A 21,303-nucleotide genomic window follows, 5' to 3' on the forward strand; every position below is an offset into this window, starting at 1 on the left:
TACAGCCCTAACCGTGATGCATATGTTCTACTAACCACCTGTTTTTCTAGCGTCACATGATGTGTGCAGAAAATCCTCTCCGTCCTCGGGAACAGTCTTGATTGAGAAAGCGGATTGCCTACTGCTCAGTAGCCAGTAGTTACTGCTCTATGGCCCCCACAATGATGTATGTGTTTTATCCACTCCATTCATCCATTTTTTCAGATCATTTTATGGCCAATAACCAAAAATGAGGACGATCCAAATCTCATATAGACCACACAATAGGAAACAATGGTGATTGAACACTCACCATTAAAAACTTCTTGGGGCCACAAAATTTTGGTTGTAGTCAGGTCTCTGTGACCTAATCAACAGGTTGGATGGAAAATAAACATTACAATGGGCCCTAGGAAGTTTTTAATGGTGGGCATTCAATCACCACTATTTTCGTGTGGTGTGGTCCGCTTGAGATTTGGATATGTCTGGTTTTTGGGCTCATGCCCAAAAATGATATGGAAAATAGATGGACATAGTAGTATTTCCTGCACAAAGAACGCAAAAAACAAAGCAACCATCTTTGATTTTTTACCTTCATTACAGTTTCTTCCTTCCACATATCAAATCCCTTGAAGAAAAACCTTAAGAAGTACCTAATACATACATACAAAAAAAATCAATTGTACTGTCATGGCTCTCAGGCAAAGATTCTCCATTGTACTGTCAGAATATTTGGTGCTTCCAACCTCATAATCGAACAGTGCCTTCTCGACTTGCCATTAGCTAACATGTTTGGAGCTGAAGCATGACACGGAATAGAACAGTTGTGCCTTTTAGAGTCAGCAGTTTGATTAAGCTATCACAAACAACTAATGTCGGAGACAATTCATGCATTCTAATTAGCATTAGATGTCAGCTTTGTGAAACATGGTTCTTTTAGTTGCTTTTTTTAATTGCATAGAAAGATACTAAAAGCCAGCAATGGGGGGGGGGGGGGGTGGAAGGACAGAAAAAAAAAACAAAAACAAAAAGAAAAACAACTCTCATGGCATCAATAGATAGAAGCATTCAAACATGGTAGAATTGTTGGACACAAAAATTAAGCTGCACCATTGATTACATAAACAGTGTCCATAGCTCATGCATATGGTTACTAAAAATGAGTCAAACCGGCTCATGCATGCAGTTGTACTATTACATATGTAGCTAACAGACATGGTACTCATGCATGGCTTTAGTTACGGATAAATTACCTATGGGAACAAATTTTGTTATTGGAATCTTGTGATTTACGGTTCCTATACAATGATTCAAGTTGATCCCATGGGAAATGATTCACCATCTAACTTGGTCCCCTTTGATAAATTAGTGAATGAATCATCCAATCCACTAAAAAATGATTCACCATCTAACTCAATCCTCAACAAGATGCTTCTAATGATGAAGACAGGCCCATCAAAATAAAACAACTCTCCACTTATCCAAATTAATCTAAATACATGAAGGCATAGACTGAAATCTAACCTGTTGACCAAAGGTGTAATTGGGGATCATTGAACCACACCAAGATATTGTGAGTCATTTTCTACCAAAGTAAATGTACAAATAAGCCCAATTCAAATTAATGAAAGAAAAAAAAAAGTCAACAAACTGTCAACCTGAAACATATTCGAACAGCCTTGGGTCAGCTTTGATGGGAGTAAGGCCCAACCTATGGGCTAGGACTTCATCTTGGACCACGATGTGTTGTTTGCAACAAGGACCTTTTCAATAGCGATTGTAGGAAGCTGCATGCAAAGGAGACCATGACTTAAATTAATAAATAAAAAAGTGATTGTCTACACCAACCATTCAATGCAACAAAAAACAACTGAACCAACCATCTCAAAAGATGGTTATAAACAAAAAGGAAAAGTAAAGGCAAATAATGCTAACTAGATGATGCAACATCCCAACATTAAGCACATAAGAGGACAATGGAAACTCTGTGAGAGACTAATGAAAATGAAAGCCAATTTCAAACATGAAAAAGAGATCCAACTGAGAACAGTTGAACCTAAAATGGAAGACAATTTTAGAAGACTTATTTGCTAAGAAACCATGACAAGTGTGTTGTGTCCAACTCACAAGTGAGATAAGATTGGGACCTTCTTACTCTTATCTCATTTGTGATTTGTAGCATCAAAAGTGGAAATGGCAGCCTGCATAAAGGTTGGCTATGTTTTCCACTCTACCCCAAACAACAAGAGTATTGCCTGTCGAAATGTCCTCACACTGAATTGAAATAACCATGACAGAGTAGTGCAAGCAAATGTCAATTCACTGAAAACATATGATAGAGAATCCCTCCTGAATGGGGATTCAAATTGGTAGGTATGACTGATTAATGAGTCCATAGCCTTAAAAAAAATGAACAGCTCCATAGTCTTCAGAATAATAACTTCTTATATAGTACCCATTTGGGAATGAGATCTTGCCAAATCAGGTGTCACGCCCCAGACTCGGTAACCGGACTCATAAGGAACCCGATAGCCGGTTCTGGCCGTAACAGCCTCCGTAGTACCCCATTCTCGGGTCCTGAGGCGGGTTCCGATCCTGGGATCCCACAAGGAGGATTTCCATAACCGTATAACCATTTTCAATACGAGCATACCCAAGATCATAGCAAGTAAAATCTCGAAAATAACAAAGGAACACATTGCAAAATCCACTATGAATTTAAACTTTTACAAGCTTTCATAAGGTCCAGAAAGACATACATAAGATAATAAAAGAAGGAGAGAAAAGTCTGCAACACTAAGGTCCTCAAGCTCAACTCTACTCCAAGCTCTGCCGCTACGACGCCTGCCTAGGATCTCCTGCACGCATCAATCGTGCATAAGCTTATAGAAGCTTAGAGGGTGGTAAAAGTGTGTGACAATAGTGCGCAAAAGAATAATAGGAGGTACAGGAAGAGAAACATGCTCAATGACAATATCACTAGCCTTACCAAGGCTTATCATGAATACGATGCAATTAGTATTGGGCGTCATATCAAGGCAATGCATGAAGGGGCTTATACAGTCGATGCGAATGCGATGCAGAGTAGTGCCAGTGCTCATAACCAATCCACATATCAAGTACATTTCCAATCATAAGAAAATCACCGGAGTCCATTACATTACTGGATGACTGCCGCTCTACAGACCCCGCACAGTCAAACAAGCGTAAGAGACCTCACTACCTGCTTGTGGATAGTCAATCACCAGCAAGGCCTGACGGTAGCTGACCAATTTACGAGCTGGTCAAACTCAGCCTAGTAATGCCTCCTTACATCTGGCGAGTAAGGCCACACCCCTACTCAACCGACTACACGACAGTGGGAGTCGCGGCCTAACAGTATAAGGCCCTCGTGCGCTTATAGTTTCTACTCGGTTACGGCGTTGGGGCAGATCCTTGGTACCATGGAAGTTTTGAAAATTTCACCCATGGGCATCCTATATACCTGGTATGCTTAAGTAATATTTCTGGTGTCCACACATACGGCCATCCACGAATGTCCCTGTGGAGGCAAGGCCCTGATAAAGCAAGGGCGGTATCATTATGAATGATGAGTCACACATACAGATCATGCACTAGCTTCAGGCACAAGCGGAGAAACTCCATCCCTCAATGACCACCACACAATACAATCAATTTACACAGATGATGCATATGGGTCACGATGATGTAAGTGCGCTACCTATAGAATATATTCTTCCTTCCCAAGGAGGGACAAGGTCTAGATACATAGACAGGTACTCTAAGGAGAAGTGAAGTCCTCTAGTAGGGGCCCAATACTTTGAGATGGCCCACAAGCTAAGAGAGTCATAAAGCCTCAAAGAGGAAACGGTCCTAACAAGGTCCAAGGTGGGCCTTCAACCACCTATGAGGACCCTATGGGCCTACCTTAGGGCCACCAAGGAGGACATCCAACCTCAACTGGGTGGCAAAAGGGAGTCTGCTACGCATATAAAGTAAAGTCCAAGGCCCAAGCAATCCATGGTTTAGTGGGCCATACACTAAGCCCAATACATAGGCAACATGGTAGGCCCTCAAGCAAGGTTTGGGCCTAACCATAAAGATCATGGGTCCACTCATTGTGGTGGGCCTAATGGGCAGCCCATTATTCCAGCATATGGGTGATCCTTATATTTAAAACAAGTAAGTTGGGCCTCACATCTCGGCCCAAGTATTGGTTTATTTTAATGGGCAAGCAAGAGCCCAACTACTTGAGTATTTGGCCCATAAAACCCATCACAATGACATGATAATATAGGCCCCAAAGGTCCAATGGGCCTATCAAAAAGTTTCAAGACAATGGGCCTAGGAAAACCCAACAAATAACTAAGAAGACTAGTCCAAAAAAAGCCCAATTGGAATGGGCCTTAAATATGCACTAATTAAGCCCAAAATCTAATTAAAAATAAGGCAAGATATGTATAACAATATCCCCAAATTTTAGTGGACCATGCTGCCTCAAAACATCCATTTATGGGCAGCAACCATGGGCCTATTGCTGAAATTCCAACCCACCCACAATCTGGCATAGCTGGAAATTCAAATTTTAATTAAATTATATGTTTATTTTAGTTCTTGGTGACCCATACATGTCACCGGGGGGCCCACCAAATGAAAGGAGTAGATTTAACACATAAATCAGATGGACCATACTGCTGGACTGGACGTCCAACAGCAGCCCAATGGGTTGGGCGTCCCATGGTGGGCAGCCTTATGGGCCTGGGTAATTGGCCCAAAACTCACCCAAATAGACCCTAAAAATGGAAACTATAGAGGGAGGTGGCTATGTCCCACATGGACCAAGATTGGATGGAAGGTGGGACGACAAAACTCATCAAGGTGGGCCCACAAGGTGGCCTGGACGGCCAGCCAAGGCTGGATGCCCCAGCTTGGTGGGCCACTCCAGGCCGCACCACGGTCGGTATAGGGGCCCGATGGTCCTGAAAATTTGCAAGGTGGTCCTTCCATAGGTGGTCCACACCTCTACAAAATTTCACAATTTTTTGGATAACTAAAAGTATTTTAATTAATTTAAAGAAAGCAGTCTGTCCAAAAATCTGTCTGACCTAGACATCCCAACGTGGTGGGCCGGTCCAGCCCTTTCCACGGTGTGCACAGGGGTACGTTGGCCCCAAAAATTGGTAGGTGGGTCCTACCATGGGTGGACCACATCTCCACAAAATTTCATGATTTTTGGATACTCAGAAGTATTTTATTTTAATTCAGGATTACAATCTGTCTAGAAATCTGGTTGTTGCTGGAATTATAACTGTCCCCATGTTTGGGACCACATAGAGTGGGCCTGGACCCACCCAAACCCTTGAAAAATTGAGGAAAAGGTAGCCCTACATCTGGACAACAAGTAGGGTCCACTGGGGTGGCCCACTTCTTCCAGAAAGTCAGGTGAATATAGTGTTTTCTTCCATACTGCATTGCTGAACTATCTAGAAATTTCTGGACAATTAGCCATCTTTGGCCCAATCCATGGGCCTCAATCATGGGAGGTAGGGTGTAGGCCCCATACCATATCAAAGTGAGGTCCACACACTACAAAATCCTTAAAGAAATTTGAAATAAAGGGGCCTGCAAATAGGTCTAAATCATAGCTCAAAACACATGCTCCAACTGGACCTAAAATCTAGACAGCAACATAGGTTGTCCACATTTCAGCCCATGTAAATAAATCATAGGGTCCATGGCCCTAATTCCTCATGTGGAGTCCACCTTGATAGGTTCACAAAATTCCAGACCCATCAGAGCTCTCAATCCTCCGTGAAAATCTATTTTAAAGGCCATCCAAACCATGCATGCATGATTGGGCCCGGACGTCCAATCAAGGTGGGCTTGGACGTCCCATCTTGCTAAGGGCTTGGGATGTTGCTGACCTACTTTGGTGGACCACACATCATCAGAGAATGTACAGAAGAAGATAAGGGAAAGGAGGGAGAGAAGGAGCAAGATCAGCCATAGGTGGGAGGTCCCGCCACTAATAGACCACCCACACACAAATCCACACCATCACTATATCATACTCTTACATGTAAGCCAAGATACATCAAAATAAGTTGCTGGATGGTAGGAATCCCTTCCCTACATGCATGCAAAGGCCTAGGTGGCCCATGAGATGCAAGAAATAAGAGGAGATCATCATGGTGGGTCCATAGAAAATGGCCCTCCATGGAATGGATTGTGAAGGATCTAGGCCCTTGGCCTTCATCCTAGGAACCATATAGGGCCTCCACCATGGATTGGTAGGCCCTACATGCTCCCATGCATGTAGCAAAAGAGGAAGGAAGAAGGGAAGAAGAAGGAGAGATGAAGCCAAGAAGAGCACCCACCTCTTCGATCTTCAAGCTTCTACCATCACCATGAACCTCAAGCTTCAAGGGTCATGAATCAATGGCCAAGATGGGATTGCAATGGCGAGATGAAGAGGAAATAAGAAAGAAAAGGGGCTGGAATGTTGGAAGCTTGCAAGAGAGAGAGGAGAGGGAGAGATAGAGAGAATGAGAAGAAAGAGAGAGGGAGAGAGTTGTAGGAGAGTCATCATTGCTCTCTCCACCTAGGTTAGAGAAAACCATCATACCCTATGGTGATACAAACAATGTTGCTAGGGTAGGGTAGGTTTGGGTGGTGTGGGTGGTGTTGGTAGTGTAAGATATGGAGGTTTGGGTGGTGTGGGTGTTGTTGGTAGTGTAAGATATGGACGTTTAGGTAGTGTGTGTTGGAACTTGTGCAAAAAGGGAGTGGAGACCACATGCACTACTCCTAAGTGGGCCACATGATCATGATCAAGGGCTAGAAATGAGATGTACACAACTTATGATCCACGCGTCGGATGAACGCACAAGATGCTGTGTCGGAACCGCAACGACGATGCGAACAAGATGGTATAGGTTTTGGGTCGATCCGAGTCGGGTCTACATGACCGGACTTAAGGATGACCGTAAACACTATTGGAGGGTCGCGGGTCGCTGGGATTCGACTGGTAGGACAGCGGGAACAAGAGAAACAAAATGCATACTCCTACACACACATGCACACACCCGCACTCGGGTCGGGTCTTACATCAAGCAAGCCCCGTATCCCCCAAATCAGATTCTGTCACACAAAGGAAGTTTCCCTGCATAATCACAGTTATTTTAAGTTGGAAAAAGAAACTAAATGATTGAAAATTGTGATTGAAAGGAGAAAAGAATTGCCAGCACCTTCGAATCTGACATGAAGGGCATGGGTCATCAAAATCGAGATTAGAGCTTAATCCTAATTCTGCAAGATCCCTATCCAGAAGGACTTTCAATTTCATGTGGGAAAAAAAAAAACTAACAATGGTCACCATGAAAAAGAAAATTAACTTAATTGATAACCCCCCCCCCCCCCCCCAAACAAAAAAAAACGAAATCACTAACAATGATCACCGCACAAAAGGAAGAATATAAATAAGTAAACTTTAATATCCAAAGATTCCAAACATCAGCCCAAGTAATAAATTATTTTAAAAAAAAAAAAAAAGGAATACCAAACAAACAAATCAACTTGGATGAAACCCAATTGGAAAATTAGAAAGAAAAATATAAGAAAAACAGACCAATTTTAAAGATATACCTTAGTAATGAGGATCATCCTAAATGCATTGGCTAGTGAAGCATCAATCCTGATCATATCAAACTCAATCTCATCTTTTGTAAGTTGAATTACTTCAACTCTAAAATTATTGCAGAAATTATCCATCCACAAGCTATTATCAACCCCCATCGATGCATAAGCACCAGAATATTGAATACCTTCCATCTTCAAACACTGTAACACATTATCAATGTGAAATTTAGAGGTCATAAAACCATAAAATAGAAAAATACATGAACCAGGAAGAGTTTGAAACAATAGAATCCTTGACCTAATTTTTTTAAAGGAAAAGAAGTGAAAACACTGAAACTAGCTGGTATAGTCACTGCTTGTGTTATAGAGCAATGCCAAGTGTGCTCAAATAAAACTTTTGGCATTCTCCTCTCACACACGCCAACATGCTTGTAGGACATTCTAGACATGCACAAGGTGGGCTCACCATGAAGATCAGTGGTGCAAAATCAGATCACTCCGCTTATCAGTCAGGCCACATATTTGCATAGAGTCAAACACCCGATGTCTGATTCAAAAGAAACAACCCGATGGTTGCAGGTGAGACATTCCCATTAAGAAAAAAGAACTACAAGACTGGATAGAGTTGTAAATATTTTTTTTAAAGCAGTTTCGAAACTCCATCTTATGCAGATTGACTCCACTTTGCATTGCCTCCTGAAAAATGCATCCACCTGAATTGACTTCTGTTCAGTTTACTCCAAGTGATTTGAACTGGACCCCAGTTAAATTGAATTGTACAGAATCTGATAGACTTAGGGGTCATTTGGATGCCTAAAAATGATTTACAGGTAATTTACACCTGTAAGTCATTTACAGCCTGTCCTGTATGGTGCTAAGTTGTAAATGATTTACAGGTAAAGGATCGTCTGTGTTTGGATAGCCTGTAAATTGTTTAAGTCATGTAAATGGAGAGCCAATCTTTCCATTTATAATCGTTAGGCTGTAAGTGGAGGGCCTGTAAATGAAATCTGAATTTTTTGCATGTAAATGAAATATGAACTTTTTGCATGTAAATGAAATGAGGGTAAATGCTGTAAATTGTTTACAGCCTAAAAATGATTTACAGGCAAAAAAGGCCATCCAAATACAGAGTGTAAATGTAATCATTTACAACTTGGCCCATTTACAGGCATCCAAATGAACCCCTTGGCTATGTTTGGACACCTGATGAATTGAATTTTGTTAGGTTTACGATCATGGAGGAATAACAAAAAAAAAAAGAAAACTAACTATTCTCTATTCGTACTAGCATTTCTTAATAAGAAAGTAGCCCTTGAATTGGCAGTTGAATCTTGTTCAGGTCAAAATCGAAAATAACACAATTGCAATTTGGAGCCCAGATCTAGCAGAAATGCCAAGGAAGGTATTTGTAATTTGATCATTCCCCGCTTCCTAATTCGGACAGCAAAACCAAGAAAAACACAAACAATATCACCATTGTTTCATGACGTAGTTTCACAAAGATCGCATCAGATCTAGCAGTTTAAGACATGAAATTCTGAAGAAAAAGAAAAAAAGAAAAAAAAAAAAACTAATACAGATACTAAAAGAAGTCAGATCTAAAAGATTGGTTGGACACATGAAATATGTAGGCACTGAGATATCATACACATGAAAAAAATTTAACTCAAGTTAAACTGACTAACTTGTGAGTCCCACTGTTACTGAGTCACTCAGAGATCGGTTGGACAATTACCTTTAAAAAAAGATTGGTTGAACAATCCTACCTTCTAATCCATGGACACTTTTGAAACTGGACATCGTTCAGGTTAATACGCTAAAAAAACATTATTATGATGTGGAATAAACACAATTCCATTGGAGTTTAGTAGTTTCAAAAGTAAGAGATTTTCTAAGCTCTGTTGAAAGTTAAGCTCTATATAAAGTATAATATTCACAAACACTCCAGAAGTATTAAAGGCTCCAATAGTGTTGTTTCTTCTCTCAATTTCCATCTAACAAGCAAGTATCAAAGGCCCCATCAACATTATTTCTTCTCTCAATTTGCACCTAACTAGCAAAGAAAATACATATTCATAGACAATATTGTAGCAGTTTCTTACTAAAAAATTGTAGGAGCACTTGTTGAATATGTGGTAAAGTCGAACAAGATGATTTTCAAGTGTAGAAGAAAATAAAGGGCAAAAGCGCAAACAAAAGGCCTAAAGGGACATGGGTGGAGGTAGTAACAAAAGATTTATTATTTGATAGTGTGTGTTAGTTTAAATTTAAGGTTGTAAAAGGGCAAATAAAAGGCCTAATGGGACATAGATGGAAGTTGTAACAAAAGATTTAAGCACATAGATACAGTTTAAGAGTGAGTTAATACAAGTTAAAGGTTTCAAACGAACAAGCGATAGTCTTGAAAGTACATTGATGGAGCAAAGGATATTGCTTGTAAGAATTAGAGCATGGTGAATGGAATAGAGATGTGTGCCTCTGAAATTTTGTGAAATTGCCTTAAGTACTTTTCTAAGCCACTCACTGGATAAACCCGACTAGGATGAAGTGATTGAGAAAGATGTTGCTTGTAAGTTTAGAGCATGATGAATAAAGTGTAGATGTGTCCCTCTGAAATTTTGTAAAGTTGCCTTATACTAATAAAACTGAAGGAGAAATTCTATAAGATGGGTAGAAGACTGGTCATGACATATGGGGCAAAATGTTGGACAGTTGGGTAATAACAAATTCATAAGATGAGCAAGATAGTTAAATCAAACAAAATCACATAAGTCATATAACCCTGGGTTGATCGCTTATGCCATCGCATGATCGCTTATGCTATCGCTCAAGCTGATAGTTTTTTTTTTAAATTAAAAAATTAAAAAATGGTTAATAAATGGAAAAAAAAAAAATTCTAAAACTTTTTCAAAACTGTCTAATTACTATGTATAGGAACAATCATTATACATGGGTTACAATTTTAGACAGTCACTAAATGAAATATTTATACGATGACAATCGCAAAATTGAGGAACCGGAGATGAATGTGTGGGAAGACAAGAAATGACAAAATTAGGAATGAATGCTTTAAATGAAAGTTAAAAGTAACAGTAAAGGTAATAAGATTGAGATTATTTGGCCACGTGCAATGAAGATAAGCAACTAAACGAGTTTGAAGGAGTTGATTGGTAAGTTGAAGGCTAAAAAAGGTGGATGTACTAACAGAAGATTTAAGCAAGAATAGTTTCAACATGGATGGATTGGAGGGACATAACAGAATTGTAAAGCTTAGATTATTTGGGATAGTGCTTAAATAATGATGATGATATACATACATACGTCATCCTCATCGTCATTATCATCATCAAAGCATTTTGTCCCAACTAATTGGGTCAACTACATGAATCCTATGATGCCACCCCACCCCGCCAAGGACCATATCTTTAGTTAAATTATTGGCATTCAAGTCATTTCTTTTTACCTCCACGCTCACATGGTAATGGTTACTTTTAAAGACCCACAAAACTAAAAATTAATCCAAATGAAAACTCAAATGGACTATACCACAGAGAACAATTAAGAGGGGGAGCAGAACCAAAAACCATATTAGAAGTTTTGTCAAGTCCACCAAGTTGAATTTATCCAAATTAAGCGATCGAGAAAAATATTCCGTATAAATTTAGAGCTAGGTGAATGTATTAGAGTTGTATACCTCTATAGTTTTTTGAAATTTCTATCCAACAAAATAATGAATGACATAAGTAAGAACAAATACATTCAACAAAAGTCATGACTAACACCAATGAGTAATAATATGTGGAAAAGTTGACCAGGATGATTTTCAAGTGTGAAAAAAAAAATAAAGAGCAAAACTTTAAATAAAAGACCTAAAGGGACATTGGATTAGGTAGTAACAAAAGATTTAATCTTTGATAGTGTTAGTTGGTTTAATTTGAAGGTCGCAAAAGGGCAAATAAAAGGCCTAATGGGACATGGGTGGAAGTTGTAACAAAAGATTTTAAGTACATATATGGCTTAACTGAAGATACAGTTTAGGAGTGAGTTAGTACAAGTTAAGTGTTTTAAACGAGAAAGTGATAATCTTAAAAGGACATGGATAGAGTGAAGGATATTGCTTGTAAGATTTAGAGCATGGTGAATAAAGTTGAGATGTGTGCCTCTGGAATTTTGTGAAATTGCCTTAAGTACCTTTCTAAGCTACTCATTGGATAAACCCGACTAGGATGAAGTGATTGAGAAAGATGTTGCTTGCAGATTTAGAGCATGGTGAATAAAGTGTAGATGTGTCCCTCTGAAATTTTGTAAAATTGCCTTATACTAATAAAACTGAAAAAGAAATTTTAGATGATGGATAAAAGACTGGTCATGACATATAGGGAAAAATGTTGGACAATTATGGAATAACAAATTAATAGGATGAACAAGGTTTTTAAATCAAACAAAATCACATAAGCCATAACCTTGGGTTGATCGCTTATGCCATCGCATGGTATGCTATCGCTTAAGCTGATAGTTTTTTTTTTTTTAATCATTAAAAATTGAAAAAATGGTAAATAAAGGAAAAAAATCTAAAACATTTTTAAAATTGTCTAATTACAATGTATGAGAACAATCATTATACATAGATTAAAATTTTGGACAGTCACCAAACAACATATTCATACGATAAGCATCACAAAAATGAGGAACCGGAGATTAATGTGTGGGAAGACAAGGAATGACAAAATTAGAAATGAATGCTTTAAATGAAAGTTAGGAGTAACAACAAAAGTAATAAGATTGAGATTATTTGGCGATGTGTAATGAAGATAAGGAACTAAGCGGGTTTGAAGGAGTTGATTGGTAAATTGAAGGCTAAAAGGGGGGGATGTACTAACAGAAGAATTAAGCAAGAACAATTTAGTTGAGAATAAAACCTGGATGGATTGGAGGGACATAACAGAATTGTAAAGCTTAGATTAGCTGGGTTAGTGCTTAGATGACGATGGTGATATACATACATACGTCATCCTCATCCTCATTATCATCATCAAAGCATTTTGTCTCAACTGATTTGGTCAACTACATGAATCCTATTATGCCACGCCACTCCGCCAAGGACCATATCTTCAATTAAACTATCGGCGTTCAAGTCATTTTTTCTACCTCCACGCTCACAAGGTAATAATTTTTATTTTATTTTATTTTTTTATAGACCCTTAGAACTAAAAATTAATCCAAATGGAAACTCAAATGAACCACACCACAGAGAACAATTGAGAGGGGGAGAATAGCCTAAAATCATATTAGATGTTTTGTCGAGTCTACCAAGTTGAATGTAGCCAAATTAAGCGATTGTGAAAGGTTCGTATAAATTTAGAATAAGGTGAATACAGTAAAGTTGTATACCTAGATAGTTTTGTGAAATTTCTATCCAAGAAGACAAGGAATGACATAACTAAGAACAAATACATTCAACGAAAGTCATGAGTAACACCAGTGAGTAATAATATGAGGTAAAGTTGACCAGGATGATTTTCAAGTGTAAAATAAATAAATAAAGGGCAAAGGTGGAAATAAAAGGCTTAAAGGGACAACGGTAGAGGTAGTAAAAAAAGATTTAATCTTCGATAGTGTTAGTTGGTTTAATTTGAAGGTTGTAAAAGGGCAAACAAAATGCCTAATAGGACATGGATGGAAGTTGTAATAAAAGATTTAAGCACATATATGGCTTAATTGAAGATACAGTTTAGGAGTGATTTAGTACAAGTTAAATGTTTTAAACAAGCAAGCGATAATCTTGAAAGGACATGGATGGAAAGAAGGATATTGCTTGTAAGATTTAGAGCATGGCGAATAAAGTAGAGATGTGTGCCTCTAGAATTTTGTGAAATTGCCTTAAGTACCTTTCTAAGTCACACATCGGATAAACCCAACAAGGATGAAGTGATTTAGAAAGATGTTGCTTGTAGATTTAGAGCATAGCGAGTAAACTGTAGATGTGTTCCTCTGAAATTTTGTAAAATTGCCTTATACTAATAAAACTGAAAGAGAAATTTTATATGATGGTCATGACTTATGGGGCAAAATGTTAAACAGTTGAGGAATAACAAATTCATAAGATGGGCAAGGTTGTTAAATCAAATAAAATCATATAAGCCATAACCGTGGGTTGATCGCTTATGGCATTGATTGATCGCTTATGCGATCGTTCAAGCTGATGGTTTTTTTTTTTAAATTAAAAATTGAAAAAATGGTTAATAGGTGAAAAAAAAGTAAAAAATAAATCTAAAACTTTTTAAAAACTATCTAATTACTATGTATAAGAACAATTATGATACATGGGTTAAAATTTTGGACATTCGCCAAACGACATATTCATACGATGAGCATTGCAAAGATGAGGAACCGGATGTGAATGTGTGAGAAGACAAAGAATGACAAAATTAGGAATGAATGCTCTAAATGAAAGTTTGGATAAACATTAAAGGTAATAAGATTGAGATGATTTGGCAACGTGCAATGAAGATAAGGAAATAAACGAGTTTCAAGACGTTGATTGGTAAGTTAAAGGGTAAAAAGGGTGGATGTACTAACAGAAGATTTAAACAAGAACAATTTAGTTAAGAATACAACCTGAATGGACTAGAGGGACATAACAGAATTATAAAGTTCAGATTAGCTGGGATAGTGCTTCAATGACGATAATGATATACATACATACGTCATCCTCATCCTCATTATCATCATCAAAGCATTTAGTCCCAACTGATTGGGTCAACCACCTATTATTTCATGCCACTCCGCTAAGGAACATATCTTCAGTTAAATTATCGGCTTTCAAATCATTTCTTTCTACCTCCACGCTCACATGGTAATAACTTTTTTTAAAGACTCATAGAACTAAAAATTAAATCAAATGAAAACTGAAATGGACCACACCATGGAGAACAATTGAGAGGGGGAGCACAGCCAAAAACCATATTACAGGTTTTGTCGAGTCGACCAAGTTAAATGTAACCAAATTAAGTGATTGAGAAAAATATTACATATATATTTAGAGATAGGTGAATGTAGTGGAGTTGTATACCTTCATAGTTTTGTGAAATTTCTGTCTAAGAAGACTATGAATGACATAAATAAGAACAAATACATTCAACAAAAGTCATGAGTAACACCAATGAGTAATAATATGAGGTAAAGTCGACCAGGATGATTTTCAAGTGTAAAAGATAAAATTAAAGGGCAAAAGGGCAAATAAAAGGCATAAAGGGACATTGGTGGAGGTACTAACAAAAGATTTAATCTTTGATAATGTTAGTTGGTTTAATTTGAAGGTCATAAAAGGGTAAATAAAAGGCCTAATGGGACATGGGTGGAAGTTGTAACAAAATATTTAAGCACATATATGGCTTAACTGAAGATACAGTTTAGGAGTGAATTAGTATAAGTTAAAAGTTTTAAACGAGCAAGCGATAGTCTTGAAAGGACATGGATGGAGCGAAGGATATTGCTTATAAGATTTAGAGCATGGTGAATAAAGTCAAGATGTGTGCCTCTGTAATTTTGTAAAATTGCCTTAAGTAACTTACTAAGCCACTCATTGGATAAACCCAACTAGGATGAAGTGATTGAGAAAGATGTTGCTTGTAGATTTAGAGCATGGTGAATAAAGTGTATATGTGTCCTTATGAAAATTTGTAAAATTACCTTATACTAATAAAACTGAAAGAGAAATTTTATATGATGGGTAGAAGACTGGTCATGACATATGGGGCAAAATATTGGACGGTTGAGGAGTAACAAATTCATAGAATGAGCAAGGTTCTTAAATTAAATAAACCCACATAAGCCATAATCCTGGGTTGATTGCTTATGCCATCACATGATCACTTATGCGATCGCTCAAGCTGATGGTTTTTTTTTAAATTAAAAATTAAAAAATGGTTAAATAGGGAAAAAACTAAAATAAAATCTATTTTTTTTTTAAAATGTCTAATTATTATGTATAAGAATAGTCAGGATACATAGGTTAAAATTTTGGACAGTCACCAAATGACATATTCATATGATGAGAATCACAAAAATGAGGAACCAGAAATGAATGTGTGGGAAGACGAGGATAGGTGGATGATTCTGATCAGGTGGTCCATACCTGTTTAGTGTTTGGCATCAGTTTGTTGCGTAAATATTTTTCGTTTTCTACCATCCAACAGAACTTCATGATTCATATGCCACATGCAATTTCTAATTAAGTGCTTATTTATAATCCAATACTCTTTGCTAGAGTATTAAAATATTCTCCATAGGTTTTCTGCAACATGATATTAGCATGACAGCCTCTGCAGCACCTAGGTTCTCCCAACCCAGCCTCTTGTATTATGTTTGGCTCCTTCCAAAGCTCTCTTCAACACCAACAGTAAATGGGACCCAAGCCATCTTACAAAATTCTAAACACAACCTATACATGAATTAGATTGGCCAAAAAAAAAAAGAAAAAAGAAACAGCTCATAAAAAGAAAATGCCTAACCATTATTTAGAACCTCAAGGGACTGAATATACCGTTCATATCTGCATTTGCTGCCCACAAAAAGAAAAAAGAAACAGCTCATAAAAAGAAAATGCCTAACCATTATTTAGAACCTTAAGGGACTGAATACACCGCTCATATCTGCATTTGCTGCCCACACTCCTATATAAATTTGTCTAAAATTAGCAAAAGATAGTTTGAACTGGGAGAATCTGTAAATTCTTCACTCTTCACTATCTCAGATACTCTCCTTTTTCTTTTCCTTTCTTTAAGGTTAACTGCATTAGTAAAACAAGGGGATTAGAGGATCTTCGATGCATTATATTTACCAAAAATGGACTGTGACGATGTAATCAGGTATTTTCTTGCCATGCGGTGTTACTGTTTTATGGAAAATTCCAAAGCGTCTATTCCTTGGAGGATGATGCCAAATTGCTCTCTAAGTCTTGGACTCATTTCCAAAAATGGACCGTGTGATGATGTAATCAGGTTTGTTTTATGGTTGTTTGTATCTTGGTAGATCAGGTTGAATGTTGGAATTCATGTTCAGCCTACGAGATCAGGTTTAAGAATGCATGTGTATGTCCAATCTGTAAAAGGGTCAGTGGAGCCTGGCACTAAATGAGTCAGGTTAGACTTGATGAATTTTTAACTGAGCCTGTTGGGGGAGAGAGTAATGGATTCTGGGTTAGGTTTTGGTGGGAATTTTTAACTGAGCTATCAGCATTTATCTTGTGCAGATACCTTGGCATAGTTTCTGTAAGGACAGATGTTTATTCATTTGAAATTGTTCTGTTGCAACTGATATCAGGATGCAATGTGATCAAGGAAAATCAAGAAGAGCAAAGCCAGTCTCTACTTCGATGGGTATGAAATTTGTGTATATCTATTGGTCACAAACTCTTTTTAATTAAGTTGTGAAAGAGAAATGCCCCACACTCTTTATCATGGCATATATCTGTAGGATCCGTGAGATTCATCTGTTGGTCCACTTAGAGTTTGTGTCCTGTCCTAAAAATCAGGCCAATTGAATCAACAAGTGGCAAAATACAAGTGGCAAAATGTATGTTGAATGTAGGTTGCTGGTTCTCTTTTTCTAACTGCCCATTTCATGTACTTTTGGCCCATCTAATGAATGGACCAACTGATTCTTGGGCTATGGAACAGACTTTTTGGGATCACCCTATGAACAATATGGTTCTTGCATGTGCCATGTCAGCACATGTGGGGGCGTTTGTGTTGTTTGCTTCAAGATGGGTGTCCAGAGACAGCATTCCTCATTCTCAATCTCTCTTTTACAATGGAATGCATTGCAGATGTTGGTTAGATATGGATGTCAGATATTGCTAAATTAATTGGGCCTTATGAAATTCTCTGTCCTGATTTCAACAAATATATCTACGCTTTTACTTATAATTTAGGCAGAAGTGCTGATCGAAAAGGTTGCATTACATGAACTGATTAATCCTCATATTGGAGAATCCTACGACACATACGAACTGTACCATATGGCTAGGACAACGTACTTGTGTGTTAGGAGAAGGCTGGAAATGCGCCCATCCATGGGAGGTAACTGATTGAAACTTGGTACTCTAATTTTTTATTTTTTATTTTTTATTTTTTTGTGATTTTTAGTTGCAAAATGTCAAATGTTAGTTTCTTGTTTGTAAACAATGGTTTTCATCTAATCTAACAGTGAGGTGTAGCAGAAGACATTCATGTAAAGCCGTATTAATCTTTTATATTAGAGATTAATAAGGTTTTACATGAATGTAGTACAACATGCATAGGAAATATTGTGATTGGGGCAGTAGATCTTGTGGGTCACCATATGGTTTAGCACTAGGCCAAAAACATGTAAATTCATGAGTTTTCCCCGTTGAATGTGGCCTGTTACTCATCATTCTCGTTTAGCATCCTCCTCTTTAAGGCTGGTGATAAGATCCTTCCCAGATTCCAATCAATGTAGTTTTCAGAACATGGCCCATCTGAGGCACACAAAATCATTGACAGGATATGTAATGAACTTCCAAGATAATGGTTTTAACTCTTGGTCCATGATCCTTATGAAGTTGATCCTTTCAGGTGGGGAGAAGTCAAGCTATAGGACCAGTTAGGGTTAGAAGGGATGCTGCAGCTAGTGCTATGCGGGGTTGGCACTCTCAACGTCTTCTTAGCAATGGTTATGCTGGCGACTCACTTATCAAGGTTTGTGGAGATTATCAAATGTTATGTTTATGCATTTGGTTTTGTGCTCATACCATGTTGTAAAATTTCTTCCATGTGAATAAATATGTTGGATCAGGTCTAGTCAGAAGGCCTTCATTGTTTCTAGTCATCACATTGTCTACACTATTAAAATAGAGAATTGGGACAAACCACTCCATCTGGTCAAACTGTGCTGTAAAATTGTCCACATCTATATATTGGTTAGTATTATGCAGCTAATTTACCTATGGCATTTTGATTTCTATGCATTAGTTGTAACGGGCTCATATCAGAAGCATTTTCTCTGGACATTGTCTTCCCTTAACACTGCATTTTAGAAACATCTGAAACTATATGCAAGTAGAATTGCTGGCGAATTATGTATTGTAGACCATCTGAAACTTCATCTCACAATAGACAATGAAGTAAAATGAAATACCCAAAATCACCAAGAACATTAACAGAGTTTGTATTCTTCTCTCTGATACAAGAATATAGATTTCTGATTTCTAATTATCAATACAAGGACTAGAACAGCAGATATAAGAAAAGGGAGAAGTATATCTGAAAACACCACTGACAAACGGTTCGTTTGTGGGAAATGGTTAAATGGGCATGAAAATATTAAAATGCTTACCTTGGAATAGAGACCACTTGTGTTGGACATGCACACACTTTTCAGGCTCTGTGTTTTGACGTGCTTCCTTTATCATGGCGATTGACCTAGCTAGAATATGTTTAAGAAGGTTTTATCGTATTGGGTCCCATCTTCAATTTCCCATCCCTCTTAAAAAACTTGATTTGGGCTCTTATTATTATTTTTTTTTCCAGAGAAACAGATACTGCCATTTGTGATTTTGCAACCCAAATTTAGGTTTTCTTATTCTTTTCTTGATATTTGTAAGATGCTAATATCATCTCTACATCCTGATTATTTTATTTGGGCTCATGTAGAACCGCATTGTTCTGTGGGAGTTTTGTGCTCTCTCTTCATCAAATTGCATTGTTGTTTGTTTTATGTTGTGGTATCATAAGGTACACAAACACCATCTTTTCTTTTCCTTTTTTTTCCCTCTATAAGGGCATATTTGTAAGTGCTAGGAATCGTCATGATTACTTTTGAGATCCGGTCTCTGTCCATAAGTTGGGTCCAACTGTGAAGATTCCCTTGCCTACATATGTTAGCAAAATTTCATGAAAGAAATGGATGGCTGGATCCCCTAAAAAAAAAAAAGGATGGCTGTAGAGCCTTATCAAAGTTTTGCTGTCTGTGCATGTTTCTTGCAGCTTGGGCCACTTGAAGTGGAAAGGCTTGATTTTTGCGTTTAACTACATGGTCAGACCCATCTAATTTACTTCTTTGATCTCTCTTATGCCATCCCATAGCAAAGATCCAACGTTAGATCTTTAGCAAATTCTATGTACCTCCCTTCGAGGTTGGTGCAATACTGTTGCAGAACTATTTTTGGTAGTGGATCAGATAGCTCACAAAGCTGGAGTTGCTCCATTCGTCAGCTATTAATATTCTCCAAATACAAAATTCGAGTTATATTTAACTTTGTATGCAATTTTGAGTTTCTTTTAAGTAATTTCGTATGTTTCGTTCTCTTTATATTTGTCATATACTGGTTATTTTGGACTGGGGCATGGTGATGAGCTGCTGTTTTAAGAGGTTTTCAGGGATTAAAAGTTACTTTATTACAGAACAGTCCATGTCTAATCTCAAAGTCAATTTTCGGTTTCTTTTTTTTTGTGTCGAATATCTAGCTTTGTTTATGATTCCATCTCTCATATGATTTAATTAAAAAGTAAGTCTTTTTCTTCATCTTATTTATCCAAACTGTTTCTCATTGCAATATGTCATGAACTTCCTTGTCGCTTATTTGGATTGATCATCCTACATATTTTTATCTACTCTGCAATATCTACTTCCAGAGGCTCTATCGTGTCAATTATCCATTTATATTTGTAAGTCGGGCACTGAATTTACTTAGAGATAAGTCTTTCTTCTCAGCACAGCTCTTGACGAGGAGATGGGCATAAGAAAAGGACTATAAGATATTAATCAAACTGATCCCTTTGCCTTAGTTACCATAATGCTCTGCTAGAAAACTTTTCTCTTAGTGACAGCATTGAGACTTGACATTGGGAATAATGGTGAAAAATGTAGTGAGTGCTTCCCATCATCTAAGAAGTTGTATTCAAACAACATGGTCAAAATGTCATCTTGTTGTCCAGTTAAAAACCTCCTTTTTTTCATTTTGTACGTACTATTAATACCTCTAACATATTTCTGTTCATCACAATAATTTTTCTACACATTAATATGAAGAAGTGGTACTATTGATACCTCTAACATATTTCTGTTCATCGCAATAGATTTTCTACACCTTATTAATGTGAAGAAGTGGTTTAAGGGTGGCCACACCTTTTTACAGTTACCCAGCTAGCAGTCTTCCTACTCCAATATGCATTTCACTGTAAAAGAGTAGTAAGTTAAAAAGCTTTTAAAAATAATTATTTGTTATAGCTGCAGTATGCCTCTCTCTCTCTCTCTCTCTCTCTCTCTCTCTCTCTCTCTCTCTCTCTCTCACTCTTATCAGAGAGCACTACATTGTCCTCTCTCATTTTTTTTAACTGGTAATGGCGGTAGTCTACTAGTTTCCGAGTGAGGATTTACACTATCAAGTCTCTCTCTCTCTCTCTCTCTCTCTCTCTCTCTCTCTCTCTCTCTCTCTCTCTCTCTCTCTCTCTCTCTCTCTCTCTCTCATCAGAGAGCACTGCATTGTCCTCTCTCATTTTTTTAAACTGGTAATGGCGGTAGTCTACTAGTTTCCGAGTGAGGATTTACACTATCAAGCCAGAGCAACAATTATTTTCTGCAATTTATTTTTTTTCGGAAATTGATTAAAGTAAGACCTTTGTCATTCTACGCATCTTATAATGAAGTTTGCTTCAATAA

General features: G+C 37.5%; 3 long non-coding RNA genes across 4 annotated transcripts in view; 2 read left to right on the plus strand and 1 right to left on the minus strand.

The window, feature by feature from the left end:
• Positions 1 to 533: 533 nt before the first annotated feature.
• On the minus strand, positions 534 to 8,878 carry LOC131239166 (uncharacterized). 2 transcript variants are annotated; one of them, XR_009168071.1, is made up of 4 exons: positions 7,624 to 8,878; positions 1,638 to 1,766; positions 1,504 to 1,564; positions 534 to 620 (listed from the first exon to the last, which is right to left on the minus strand). It is a non-coding gene; the product is annotated as an uncharacterized LOC131239166 (long non-coding RNA). The 2 variants fall into 2 exon arrangements; XR_009168070.1 differs by having other exon boundaries at positions 534 to 777.
• LOC131239168 (uncharacterized) lies at positions 8,275 to 9,194 on the plus strand. The gene is made up of 2 exons (XR_009168072.1): positions 8,275 to 8,349; positions 8,930 to 9,194. It is a non-coding gene; the product is annotated as an uncharacterized LOC131239168 (long non-coding RNA).
• Positions 9,195 to 16,190: 6,996 nt separating this feature from the next.
• The window catches only part of LOC131239169 (uncharacterized), an 84,401-nt gene continuing 79,288 nt past the window's right edge, over positions 16,191 to 21,303 (plus strand). Inside the window, exons 1-2 of the long non-coding RNA XR_009168073.1 lie at positions 16,191 to 17,000; positions 17,555 to 18,341. This is a non-coding gene — a long non-coding RNA (uncharacterized LOC131239169). The remainder of the gene's footprint in view (positions 17,001 to 17,554; positions 18,342 to 21,303) is intronic.

This window comes from Magnolia sinica, chromosome 3 (genome assembly GCF_029962835.1).
Source record: "Magnolia sinica isolate HGM2019 chromosome 3, MsV1, whole genome shotgun sequence".
NCBI lineage: Eukaryota > Viridiplantae > Streptophyta > Magnoliopsida > Magnoliales > Magnoliaceae > Magnolia > Magnolia sinica.